The sequence below is a fragment of the Amblyomma mixtum genome, chromosome 9 (assembly GCF_055824585.1).
Source record: "Amblyomma mixtum isolate Tamu chromosome 9, ASM5582458v1, whole genome shotgun sequence".
Lineage (NCBI taxonomy): Eukaryota > Metazoa > Arthropoda > Arachnida > Ixodida > Ixodidae > Amblyomma > Amblyomma mixtum.
The window spans coordinates 35,188,266-35,201,075 of NC_143020.1; the positions used below are offsets into that span (position 1 = coordinate 35,188,266).

A 12,810-nucleotide genomic window follows, 5' to 3' on the forward strand; every position below is an offset into this window, starting at 1 on the left:
TCATTGTTAAGGAAGAAATGAACTGAGTTAGCAAAGCTACCGCGAAAGACTGTTGCGTGCCGCAACTCACGCATACAAACTGGCCGTTATCTTGCTTCAAAACGGCTCGCAAAGCTTATTGTACAGAACAAACATGATAACGGCCCGGTCTGGGGTCAGAGAAACGAAAAACTTTGGTATTTTCATCAAGATGTGAACGCGTGTGCGCTCGCCCCACATTTCCTTTCTAATTTCTTGCCCCTGCTAGCAACACTGAGTGCCCTCATTTCTTGCTTTTGCTTCCGCGCATAGCTCCGCGTGCTGTACATAAAATAGTTCTTATCAGTTAGAGTTTCTGCATCAGTGACTCAAAAAACGCCTTTCGGCAGAGTGAAGTACGGCACATCATACAAAGTCTTAACCGACATCTATTGTGTCGATAAGATCAACCGCTGTCTTGAAGAATAAATAGAGTGAGCGCAAGGAACGATCCCCTTTGTGGTCGTTGACCCAGTTGAAGACTTTGAAATTATAATGAATTGTACCCGCACACATGCAAAAGCAGAAAGAATAGTGAAATCGTAGCCACAGTAGACCAGTTGGCAAAACATTGCATTTTAAAGTGGCAGTCGTTGGTTCGGCTTCAGACGGAGGGCACATATTTTCATGAGCATTATGGAATATATTTTTTTATGCTGTTTCTGTAATGACCTCTGTTGAATCAGTACTCACTTTTACATCATGTATTCTTTAACGAACACAATCATAAAATAACAGCCACATTTCTATACACGATCTTTAATTCCAAAGAGTTCCTAGTTTTTCCTCATAACAATGTGTTTAATAGAACCCTACACTAACATAAAAAAAATAAAAAAATTAGGGAAAGAGACGCTTTTTGACGCATATTAACCCGAGTGCTGGCGGACTCGAGAAAAGGAGGAACTCTTGTTAACTAGTAAAAAGATCCATATAATCAGATAGTTAACGTCTTTTTAGTAACCAATTGAAGCCTGATAGCTATTAGATCATCATAGCCAGCCGTTAATATTAGCCACATATGTTCCTATATTTCAGAGAATGCATTATAGACGCTTATAGACGCATAGACAGCGCACAAACGCTTAGACGCTTATAGAAGGCGGTTATAGGGTTCAATGCCGACCGTGGTGGTCAAATTTCGATGGAGTCGAAATTCTAGAGGCCCATGCTCTGTGCGATATCAGCGCACATTAAAGAACCCCAGGAGGTCGAAATTTCTGGAGCCCTTCATTATGGCATCCCTCATAGCCTGAGTCGCTTTGATCGTTAAACCCCCATAATCCCAATGGGGAATAATGATTGTTATATGTTTAGGAGAATCCCCTAAGGTGGACTATATTTCTAATAAAGGAGTAATTAGTCATTGACATCCACCCAAGCGCAGCCATACGGCAACAAAGGAAAGCTATACAGCTTTCTCAGAAACTTCGTAGCTAAAAAAAATCCCATATAAATTTGATTAGTACTGTTCCCAATTTGAATTACTGATCATTTCGTTCTCGCCCTACCATATGCTAGCCGTCCCGTTTAGCTCAATTGGCAGAGCGACGTCTCCAGTGAAGCGGTAGTCGCGGGTTCGAACCCCGGACCAGGATGAATTTTTCTAACTACGAAGTTTGGGTGAATGCTTTATAGCTTTCCTCTGCAACCCTATGGCTGCGCGTGGGTGGATGCCAATGCGTAAATTCTCCGTTACTAGAAATCTACTCCACCTTAGGGGATTCCCCTAAACATCTCTCCCACACTGCTTCCACTTCGAGTTATTAATAAATTCGGTCTCGACATGCCATATGCACGCCGCCCCGGAAAGCTCTGATGGTAGAGTAGCTGCTCTTATGAACCGGAGGTCCCTCGTTCGAACTCTGTACAAGGACGCATTTTTCTTTAATTACGAAGTTTGCGAGAAAGCTGTATAGCTTTTCTTTTTTGCCGTATGGCTGCGGTTGGGTGGGTGCTAGTCTGTAATTACTCCCTTATTAGAAGTCTACTCCACCGTGAGGGATTCTTCTAAACGTTTAAATATAGACCTTTTGACTTTCAAGGTCGCTTTTTTTTTGGCCTAGCACTGTCATTGGTGTAGCGCATCATAATATAGCTTAGACATGCTAACTAGTAGGCTTCTTAACTGATACTGAGAATTACCGTTTTACCTATTACTTTAAGTGTCCGTATTAAGTAAGAGGCGCGTAGCTTACCGTAAGTATGATATAAGTTATTTGAATTTCGGAAACGCCGATACTAGAGGCGCTGTGGCCCAACAACTTTTCGTAAACCGGCGAGTTATGTGCACTGCAGGTTTGCCTTGCCTGCAAGATTCTGGCAAGGGCATGTATTTTGGCGCGACGTAGCCAGAAGTTGTTCGGTCACAGCTCCGAGGGTGGTTTCTGAACTGTAAAAATTTATATTGATTTACTAATTGTGGGCCGCACCCTGTCAATAAATGAATAGTTAACTGTAATAGATAAAAAGTTAACCAGCCTAGCAGTTTACTGTATTCTGATGGGCTACAACACTGACAAAGTTATTCCAAGTAAGAGGTCTTTTAACTACAAAACCCTATTTTGAAAAATTGCGGCCCATCTTAGGTGGTACAGCCAGTATACCAGTCCCCTCCATATACCAGAGCATCAGTCTGCAATGAAATGAAGTCAAAGCATCAAAATAATGCATTTATTACTTCGTCGTGAATGTAATGGCAGGAATCTAATCCTGAGATTAACAAACGCATTCAAAGGCAGATATATATATATATATTTTTAATGCGATGTTGATTGCCTCAGGGCATAAAACGGTATGCAATGATAAATGAGGATGCCTAAATAAATGAGTAAAGGTTCGCTGATCTAATGAAATCGAGCAGTGAACGATGATGAGGTACTTGTGTCCAAGCGGTGTATGAAGCGCTATTGTTCGGCGAAAGACCCGCTGCCGCCAGGTGCCGAATTCTTGTCGGCTTCAACGCCGGGCAAACCCGCAGCAGGTGGTGAAGGCAGATAGTTAAAATGAGTCCAACTAAGGATTCATAATAGAATGCGTTTGAATGCGTGCGTCAAATTTCAAAATTAAAGACGCGGTTACTTTGCTGTAATTCATTTCTATCAATAAAAAGGAAGCAAATTTCCACGCGCCATGGAAACGACAATCCAGGTATTTGAGTTATGCGCAAAGCCATTTGAATTCAGCTAAACGACAACTGTGTCATGGCGTCGCAACTCTTACCCAGAAGTGCATTCTGTATAATTTTTACTTTCAGAACAAATATATTGCCCTTCTTGGTAATTCTTAAATGCGCTGCTTTTAAAGGTCTCGAAGCTGAGAGCCCTGGCAGTACCGCCTTCGCCAATGTTGTTCGATTACATGCATGAAGGCGATCGATGTAGCAAGCAAGCCTTTAGCTCATTTCTTGTATCGTTTTGCTGCAAACGCACGCTGTTCCGTATAATTTAGGTTCTCTGGCGTAGCGCGGACTCTTGAATCTTCTTTCGTGTGGCAATTAAAACGTTAATTAAAACGAACGTATTTTCTTCAAAGTGGCGACTCGCTAGTGGCTGGTTTTATTATGCACTGACGTCAAGAAAGCGGCAACATTTCACTTATTTTTTTTTTTGCTTTTATAGCATACATAGTGCATGCTTAGGCGCGCAGTCTGACATGCTCCTGCAGTTGCGTAAGCACTGAAGCGCACATTCGGAAGGTGAAGGGGAAGGAGACGAATTTGCAACAACCTCGGAGGAAAAAAATGAATATGCTAGCAAAAATTTATTGATCGAAAGATGCACGTGAGAGAGATACAGCTGTAATTCATACTTTCAACTGCGCACAAAAAAACACGGGCACAAGGTAGAAGGCACGACATGAGCGCAGACTATCAACTAAATTTTTATTTCAGGAAACAGGTGCTTATAAACGCTCAAAACATCCAGGGCACAGACGCATGAAACAAACGCAACACAATCACGAACTTTGGCGCGTGGACTGTCAATTCATTCAACAAAACAAAACCCAAAAACAAGGAAAAACCAACAGGTGGCATTCGGTCAGGCCAAATTCCGTGCTTCCTACTCCAGCAAAGATAATTGCGTAGGAAAGGTATCTCCTCATCCAGCAGGCCGACGGAAGGCGAAGCGACGCATGTATCTCCTTTTTTCTTGATGAGATATGCTTCCACTATCTCCCTGCATATCTGGTCTCGGTGTCTGAATAAGATTGTGGTCTTATTCAGATGTGGAAAACATCCCTGGCAATTCCTGCAGTGCAATGCAAGGTTAGACGAGACCGCGCCCTGCAAAGACCTGCGGTGCTCCGCCATCCGCTCATTAATACATCGGCCCGTCTGGCCGATGTATGACCTACCACACTTGAGGGGGACTTCATAAACCACCCCCGTTTCACAATCACTGAATCTGTTTTCTTTCCTGTGTGCTATCGTGCATCCACCCTTTCCTCTGTGGCCCTCTGGCTCAAGCTTGTTGTGTACAGCGCTACAGACCCCCGCCAGCTTATTCCTTGCGGTGAAAATGCCGGCTGCTCCGTATCTAGTCCCCACTTTTTTTATCCTGTGCGAAATTCCGTGAACGTATGGAATCCCTACAGTTCGTCCTTTCATGTTCTCTTTTTGAACACCCGCCGTCCCTGTCTCGGCTAAGACCCTTTCAGTGATCTGGTCGAGAACAAGCTCAGGATAGCCGGCTTCCTTCAAACTCCTTATTTTTGCTTTGAAGCTGGCCTGAACTCTATGCTCACAGGATTTTTCCAGGGAAGCTTTCAGACAGGAGGTCAGTATGCCAGCCTTAATCAGTTTCGAGTGCCCAGAACCATAGTTCAGGAGTGGTTTTGTTAAGGCTGGCATAGTGACCTCCTGTCTGAAAGCTTCCCTGGAAAAATCAGGAGCACCTGATTCCTGAAATAAAAATTTAGTTGATAGTCTGCGCTCGTGTCGTGCCTTCTACCTTGTGTCCGTGTTTTTTTTTGCGCAGTTGAAAGTATGAATTCCAACAAACTCGCCCAATTTTCCGTCCTTATTATTTACAGGTGTAATGTTGAGAAGCGGGAGATGTCTGCTGGCTGAACGATTTTCAGGCCGCCTTCTCTCCATTTTGGAAGGGAAAATCGGTACCACGGAAAGGCAGGAAAAAATGAACTTTAAACAGTTAAAAGAACTCTTGACGTAATGTTTGCATAGAGAGGGCCTTTTTCTGTATTACCTTCTAACTTCTGAGAACGGAAACCAAGAAATCCAAGTGGAAATGGAATAAATAGTGCACTTTCAATCCGGCGATGCTCAAACACAGTAGCGCTCGGTGTGTTCGGCAGCTTATATATATATATATATATATATATATATATATATATATATATAAGCTGCTATATAAGCTATATATATATATATATATATATATATATATATATATATATATATGCACACACATACATACATACGTACGTATGTACGTACGTACATACATACATACATACATACGTACGTACGTACATACATACATACGCACGCACGCACGCACGCGCACACACGCACACACGCACACACGCACACACACACACACACACATACACACATACACACATACATACACACATACATACATACATACATACATACATACATACATACATACATACATACATACATACATACATACATACATACATACATACATACATACATACATACATACATACATACATACATACATACATACACACACACATACATACATACATACATACATACATACATACATACATACATACATACATACATACACACACACACACATACATACACATACATACATACATACATACATACATACATACATACATACATACATACATACATACATACATACATACATACATACATACATACATACATACATACATACATACATACATACATACATACATACATACATACATACATACATACATACATACATACATACATACATACATACATACATACATACATACATACATACATACATAGAAGGGGAGAGCTCATTATTGTTCGTTGTTACAGCTATCCAAGAAGAAATCGGAAGGGGAAAGGTATTTCGTGTACTGTGAAAGTACAGTAACATTATGTGCCCGCCATCAATGGCACAGGAGTTGATATTAACACGATAAATCAGCAATACCTGCACGCCGGGCCCAGGCGTCACCCAGTGAGCAGGCGACGCACTGCGACTTAACATTAGATAATATGCTAATCAGCTCGTTATTGCCTTTCAATTTTTATATTCCTGTGTATGTTAGACTATTTACTGTCTACCATTACGTGGTGTCCTTGTAACGGTTAATCAAACCGTGTATATCTAGTTGATATCGAAATGTGCTTCACTTGATAGTATTCTGCAGGGACTCGGTCATTATGTACTCAGTCATTGAATAAAGAGAAACGATAGGTCACATTGATTACAGTATTCAGGTTATCCAGCAATACGCAGGGTGTAACGCGTGCTGGTTCATTTTTGCAACGGCAATACATAAAGCATTTGGCACTGAGGAAATATCAGCACTCGTTGAGGCACGCTGTAAGCAGGTTGTTGAGAAAACCTGTATAAATATGCTACAAAATATTTACGAGCAATACACGTGTATCACATTCCTTCACAGTTTGAGTAAAATGCTTAGTTCTGAATGAGTGTAAATCGAGAAGAAATATTCTACTTCGTTAGCTGTTAAAACCATTGAATTGAATGAAGTGGAATAAATTATAAAGTTTGGCTGAATACCCACAGAAACGTTTGACTTGGTAATGATATCCTTGCTGACTTGTTCAGTTTTGAATTACTGCGAATTATTGAGTAGCCTGGCATAGCAAGAAGGTAGCCATTGTTTGAACCAAGCAACACGAGGATATTCGCTTGTGGCGCCATTTCGATTTCTTTCAGCGTGGGTGCTGAGCCCCCACGGGAAATTTCAACGCTTTCGCCCTTTGTTTAGCGCTGTGAAACCCGCATGGTGGTGTCCACAAAAACGAAAGCACAAGAAAGAATATCTATCTGCTGGTAGATTGAAGCACTGCTTTAAGGCTCTCAGAGAAAAATAGCATGGAGCAGAATGCAACAAAGAGCTATCTTTTTGTTTGTTCTGAATTTGCCAAATGACTGACGGAGCAGTGTTGTAATAAAAAAAAAGGATCACTATTGCCTTCGTTAGTGTTTACGCCAATATCTTTTCATTTTGAAATTTTTCTGCTCCGCTCTGTAGAGATGGTAGGTGGAAAAGACTCAGAATCTTCCATTTCAAATAAAGCACAATTGAACGTAAACACATTTGGCAGAATTGGCAGGAAAGGCTCAGAGGAAATGCAAACAGTAGAACGAATAGCATAAGAAGCGGACTGGACCCAGACGTAAGAAAGCCGTGATGCTCGAATGGAGGCGCGGAGCGCTCTAGCAGTCAGGTCACACTCCCCATAATTCTACGGTTGACGCTGCTTCGCGCTAACAATATTACCAAATCTATCGGTGCACTTTACATGGAAGTATTTTATCTCTTCCTAGGATAAGATGCCCTCAGCCATAAAAACCAGAAAGCAGCCTGCTCTTCAGTAGGTCCTTCCACGCCCGCGATAATTTCGCGCTCCGCCGTTCAGACGGGCGTACACAAGTTGAAGGCTGAGCCCAGGATTTTGCGCCCAGAGGGTTTGATATCTTTCGCATACACAACGCCAATTTACAGCATGTTTATTTTGGCGCACTCAGTCCGCACAGTTGAGAAGGAAAGGGTAATCGCCTTTTCTGGTTCTGTGTTCTCTATCCATACTTCACGCCTTGAGGAATTTTGATATACGCCTTTCTTTAACATACCGATGCTTTTGCTACGTGCCCCCCCTCCCCTCACGCATTAATTTTATACGTATTTTCTTATCTCACAGGTGTCTGGCGCTCCTCCTGGCGCATACGTCATCATTCATCTTATGACCTTCGTATATTTTTCCAAGTACGTCTAGCATGCGTCCGCATCCCTTACTTTTGGCGAATTTCACAATGCCTGCACGCAGCCACGAAGTTTTAAAATTTCTTAGGCCTTACACTCCCTCTATAAAAAACTTGGCGAAGGCATACTTTGCATGCGTCACGCCGATCGCGTACGACGCGTTTACATATATTTTATGAATGATGTTTTACAAATTCTTTGGTGCTAATAATCGGACTATAGGTAATGCTATGAACGTTGCGTGTTATAAATGATAGACGCTGCTTTTAACGACTTTTTTGATATGGGGCAGAATGAGAGTGATTATGACGGTGGCAAAATTACCCTTCGACTCCACTCAGGTCTTGGAGTCATAGGAAGATGCCAGAAAAAAAAAAAAACGGCAGAGAAGTGCTGTCTTCTTCCCTTAAAAAAAAAGGGGGGAAGAGCTTTTCCACCATTGAGGCTATCCTGCCTCGTTTCTGGTCCCGATTTTCCACAATAATGTTATTTTTGGATAAGTTTCATAACAGTAGGCTTCGCAGCAGTAGCGACAAGCATGGCCTCTTAGCCGATGGATAGTCTGCTTGTAAACGTTTTACAATAAACCAAGCTCCGTATTTCGCTATCAGTATTCTGAATTTTCCATACAGAGTCCACGCAATGTCGTGCCATCCTTTCGTGCTTTGTACTGCTGTTTGGACTGGGATTTCAACAAGTAAATTAGTCGGAAGCACCAAAGGGTTAAGCGGTGCCCCTTCATATCGGCACATTTTCACTGCAGCTTTGTCTGCGCTTGAGCATCGCTCTTCATGCTTTCCAACAAAATTCTTGAGTGCAGGATTTTTGTTTCCTTTTGAATGTATTGACCACAGTCTTATGAATGTTTAAAAAGCGCACTCCTACTTTTAGAAGCGCGTCCAATTTCTGTTCTCTCATAAGGCAGATTGAACTTTGTGTTTCATCTCCATAATAAAAGACAGTCAGACAGGGCGAGGAGGTGAAATGTTTGATTTTTTACTTGAAACCTTAAGTTAATAATTATATTTGCATACATAGTTCTTACATTAACAAGTTCGTGCTCATTCGGCATCGGTTACTACGTGATCACACGTTTTTGTGTCGTCTCAGCTACTAACGATGGAACGCAAGCACATATGAAGCGTGAATTTGCCAGGCTTTTCTGTTGTGCTCCTCATGTAAACAGTTACGGGTGTGGAAATCCCGAAGCGGCGACCCTTGTATTAAAACACGACCACTCCAATAGGCTCCAAGATACTGGTCCCAGACCATGAGCTCGATGTTGCTATTGGTAGGGGCAAACATGTTTTTCTGCATTTCAGTTCTTTCCTTAGTCGGAATACAATATTTGCCTCTGGGAGTTAGTAAGCTGGTGTTACATCGTTTCGTTTTATTACCAGACAGTACAATATTTTAGGCCACCTACACAATAGATAATATTTCACATTTGTAAACACTAAAGACGAAACTTATTCTATACCTTGAGCCTGGTGCATGATGGCCTTAGCTGCCTACGTGCCATAAAACCCAACAAACACAACAAAACAAAACACAACACATCGTTTCGTTTGTCTTGCATTCGAAACACGTGTTGTTTTATTCTAAAAATAAAGAATATGCACGCACAGCGCACTCGTAATCCTTTCCTTTCCCAATAATGGATATTTAGTTTCTACTGCATGCCTTCTTGCTGTTATGTTCTGTTCTTCTATTTCAATTGCGCTGGATAGCGAATGAAAGTTTCCGCGTACAGCGCCAGTGAATGTCTGCCAATGAATGTCTGGCCACCTGGAATTTCGATTGTCCCTCACCGCTGCGTTGAAGGGTACATGGCTTGTCTTTGTATACTGGCTTCATACCACGCCGGCAGCTGCGCTGTCATGTCGAAAGCAACGAGGACGGGCTCATAGCGATGGTTAATGCACCTGTTGTCTCTAGCGCAGAACAATTAAGTGGCTGGTCTGTGTGGGCACAGCGGAAAATCCGGCGTAAAATACGTAGTATCCGTCGGGCGTCGGTGGTATAGTGGTTAGCATAGCTGCCTTCCAAGCAGTTGACCCGGGTTCGATTCCCGGCCGACGCATTCATTTTTTTTTGCTACCCCAAAGTAACGTTATAGAAGATAGCATGCAATGAACGGCTGCTTGAATGGGCATAGCGTAAAACCCGGCGTAAAATGCGGAGTACCCGTCGGGCGTCGGTGGTATAGTGGTTAGCATAGCTGCCTTCCAAGCAGTTGACCCGGGTTCGATTCCCGGCCGACGCATTCATTTTTTTTTTGCTACCCCAAAGTAACGTTATAGAAGATAGCATGCAATGAACGGCTGCTTGAATGGGCATAGCGTAAAACCCGGCGTAAAATGCGGAGTACCCGTCGGGCGTCGGTGGTATAGTGGTTAGCATAGCTGCCTTCCAAGCAGTTGACCCGGGTTCGATTGCCGGCCGACGCATTCATTTTTTTTTTTTACTTTTCTTCTCATCGAGCTAGCAACAGTGTTAAAAGTAGCTCGCACACAATGAAGAGTTGCTTAAAAAGTGCACGGCGAAAAATCTGACATACCATGTTACGTTTGCATCCGTCGTGTAGTAAGTCGCTCTTCGAAAGGCAGGATACTCAGAGATGGATTTATTGCCTCGGCTTTGTCGGCCGATAAGCCTCATCAACATAGATTTCAAAATGTAATCAAGACGTTGATAGACCCCAACAGACTTGTGCCATCAAATGATAGAGTACTGCCACAAACAGTTACGCCGAAGATAGCAAACTGTAATGCTTTCACGCTCTTGGAGATCGCATTGGTATGATTCAGCTGGACCTGCGAATCGCCTAAGACTGCAGTTCACTTTTTTTGCACACTAGATGATTTCAGCCTATGCTGTCTTAAAGCTGAGGTAGTTATAATGGCTCATGTTAACTGCACCAAGCGAATTATTGTAATTGATGAACTGTCTGACCGGCTGACACAGTGTTATTCGGCGAGGCAGGGATGTGGTCTGTGGCTCCTGCTGTTCGCAGCTTACGTAGAGCCACAGCGCTTATCGGTCATTAACAAAGAACTTTCCCTCAGGGAAGTGATAGCCAAGCGTCTAGGACAGATTGGATATTCTCGCAATGGACGGTTTTCTTAAAGTTGAAACAAGGTGTCATGATTATAACCAACTTTGATGCTTCCGTTGGCACATTCAATTTCGTACAGTCGCCTTAATATTGGCGAAGCGCAAATATACCGCAGAAATTCAATTACTTTGTGGGCGCGGCAGATTGTTAAGATGTTATTCTTGCATTAAATCGCACTCTGAGAATCATGTTGCAGATATTTAATTCCAGGCTGCGGGGAAAAAGCTTGAAGGAGGTAAAACTTTCATGTAATATTGCACTCTGTAAAGTTCGCATACGATCCCCCAGCCCACGTGGGGGAAAATAGAAACAGCAACATTCGGAGGGGAGGTGAGTGCGGATATGCACTATAACCAACCTTGCGTTGTCTTTGCTTAGTGTAATTGATTGTACGGTCACATACATTGCGAGGCGTCATACTGAATGGTGAAAATGTGCACAAGAGTAAAATATTAAACTATAAGAAAAGTGGATTAGCTCAGCTTTCCCATGTTGGACTGTTTTTTATAGTCGTTAATCTTATTGTTACGTGCATATTTCTCCATTTTCGCAATTTCATGCAGTAGCCCGCGGTATGTGCTTCAAATTGCTGAAGTTCCCCAGACTGCAGCACTGAAGAGAAGGAAGCTGTTTATGCTGGCTATTACCAGCAGGGCTCTGTTTATAAGCTTCTGTGGAGTCAAATATTTTTACGGTTTAACGGTTCAGCTGTAACACTTCACGTACTGAAGAGATGCAGGTTTAACTGCCATGTCACATTGTAGATGCATGGGACTCAGGCGAGCAGTATTTACGGAATGTTCTTGAAGGAAAGCACTCTATCAAAGTTAAAATTTGAAAGTCCTAATGTGATTTAAGACACTAGAATTTTTCGCGAAAGGTTTTGCGCATGTTAGCCTTTTGTGCTATTGCGGGTAGTAGCGATAGTACGCAGAAACTGATAACCATCGCCGAGAAATTTACAATTGGGCCAGAGAATACAGCTATGATTAATGCGTCTACCATCTGGTTAAGGGGCTACTTGTCTAATGACTTGTTGCGGCTTTAATTTTGTTCCGTCGAGGACGCCACAATTTTTTAACTTACGAGGGGGTACCCAAAAGAAACCGGGCTTAATTTTGTTTGAACTTATTTGTTCTCATTTTAAGCACAGACCTTCAATTACCTTCAATGTATTCCCCACTTGCAATGATACGCTTGTCGAATCTTTGATTCCATTTTTCAAAACATAGTTTAAATTCATCTTTTGTGATGCTTGACAGTGCCTCCGTCGTTTTTTTCTTCACCTCAGCAACATCAGCGAAACGCTTTCCATTCACCTATTTTTTCATTCTAGGAAACAAAGAAAGTAGCACGGGGCAAGGTCGGGAGAGTATGAGGGTTGAGGAATAGCGGTCATGCCATTTTTGGTCCAAAATTGTCATAGAGACAGGGCTGTGTGAGCAGGGGCATTGCCATGATGGAAAAACCACTCACCCGACCGCCACAAATCTGGCCGCTTCCACCGCACACTGTTGCCCAATCTTTTCAAAACATCCAAGTAGAAAGCCTGGCTAACTCTCTGACCCTGCGGAACAAATTCTCAATGGACGACTCCTCTCACGTCGAAAAAACAAACCAGCATTGTTTTGAGGTTTGGTTTCACCTGACGAGCTTTCTTGAGGCGAGGTGAATTTGAAGTTTTCCATTGGCATGATTGTTGCTTG

At 42.5% G+C, this 12,810-nt stretch overlaps 3 non-coding genes across 3 annotated transcripts; all 3 read left to right on the forward strand.

Annotated features, from left to right (window-relative positions):
- Nucleotides 1–9,997: 9,997 nt before the first annotated feature.
- On the forward strand, nt 9,998–10,069 carry TRNAG-UCC (transfer RNA glycine (anticodon UCC)). Its single transcript has one exon. It is a non-coding gene; the product is annotated as a tRNA-Gly (tRNA).
- A 111-nt stretch (nt 10,070–10,180) lies between these two features.
- TRNAG-UCC (transfer RNA glycine (anticodon UCC)) lies at nt 10,181–10,252 on the forward strand. The gene has a single exon. It is a non-coding gene; the product is annotated as a tRNA-Gly (tRNA).
- Nucleotides 10,253–10,364: 112 nt separating this feature from the next.
- TRNAG-UCC (transfer RNA glycine (anticodon UCC)) lies at nt 10,365–10,436 on the forward strand. The gene has a single exon. It is a non-coding gene; the product is annotated as a tRNA-Gly (tRNA).
- The last annotated feature ends 2,374 nt before the right edge of the window (nt 10,437–12,810 follow it).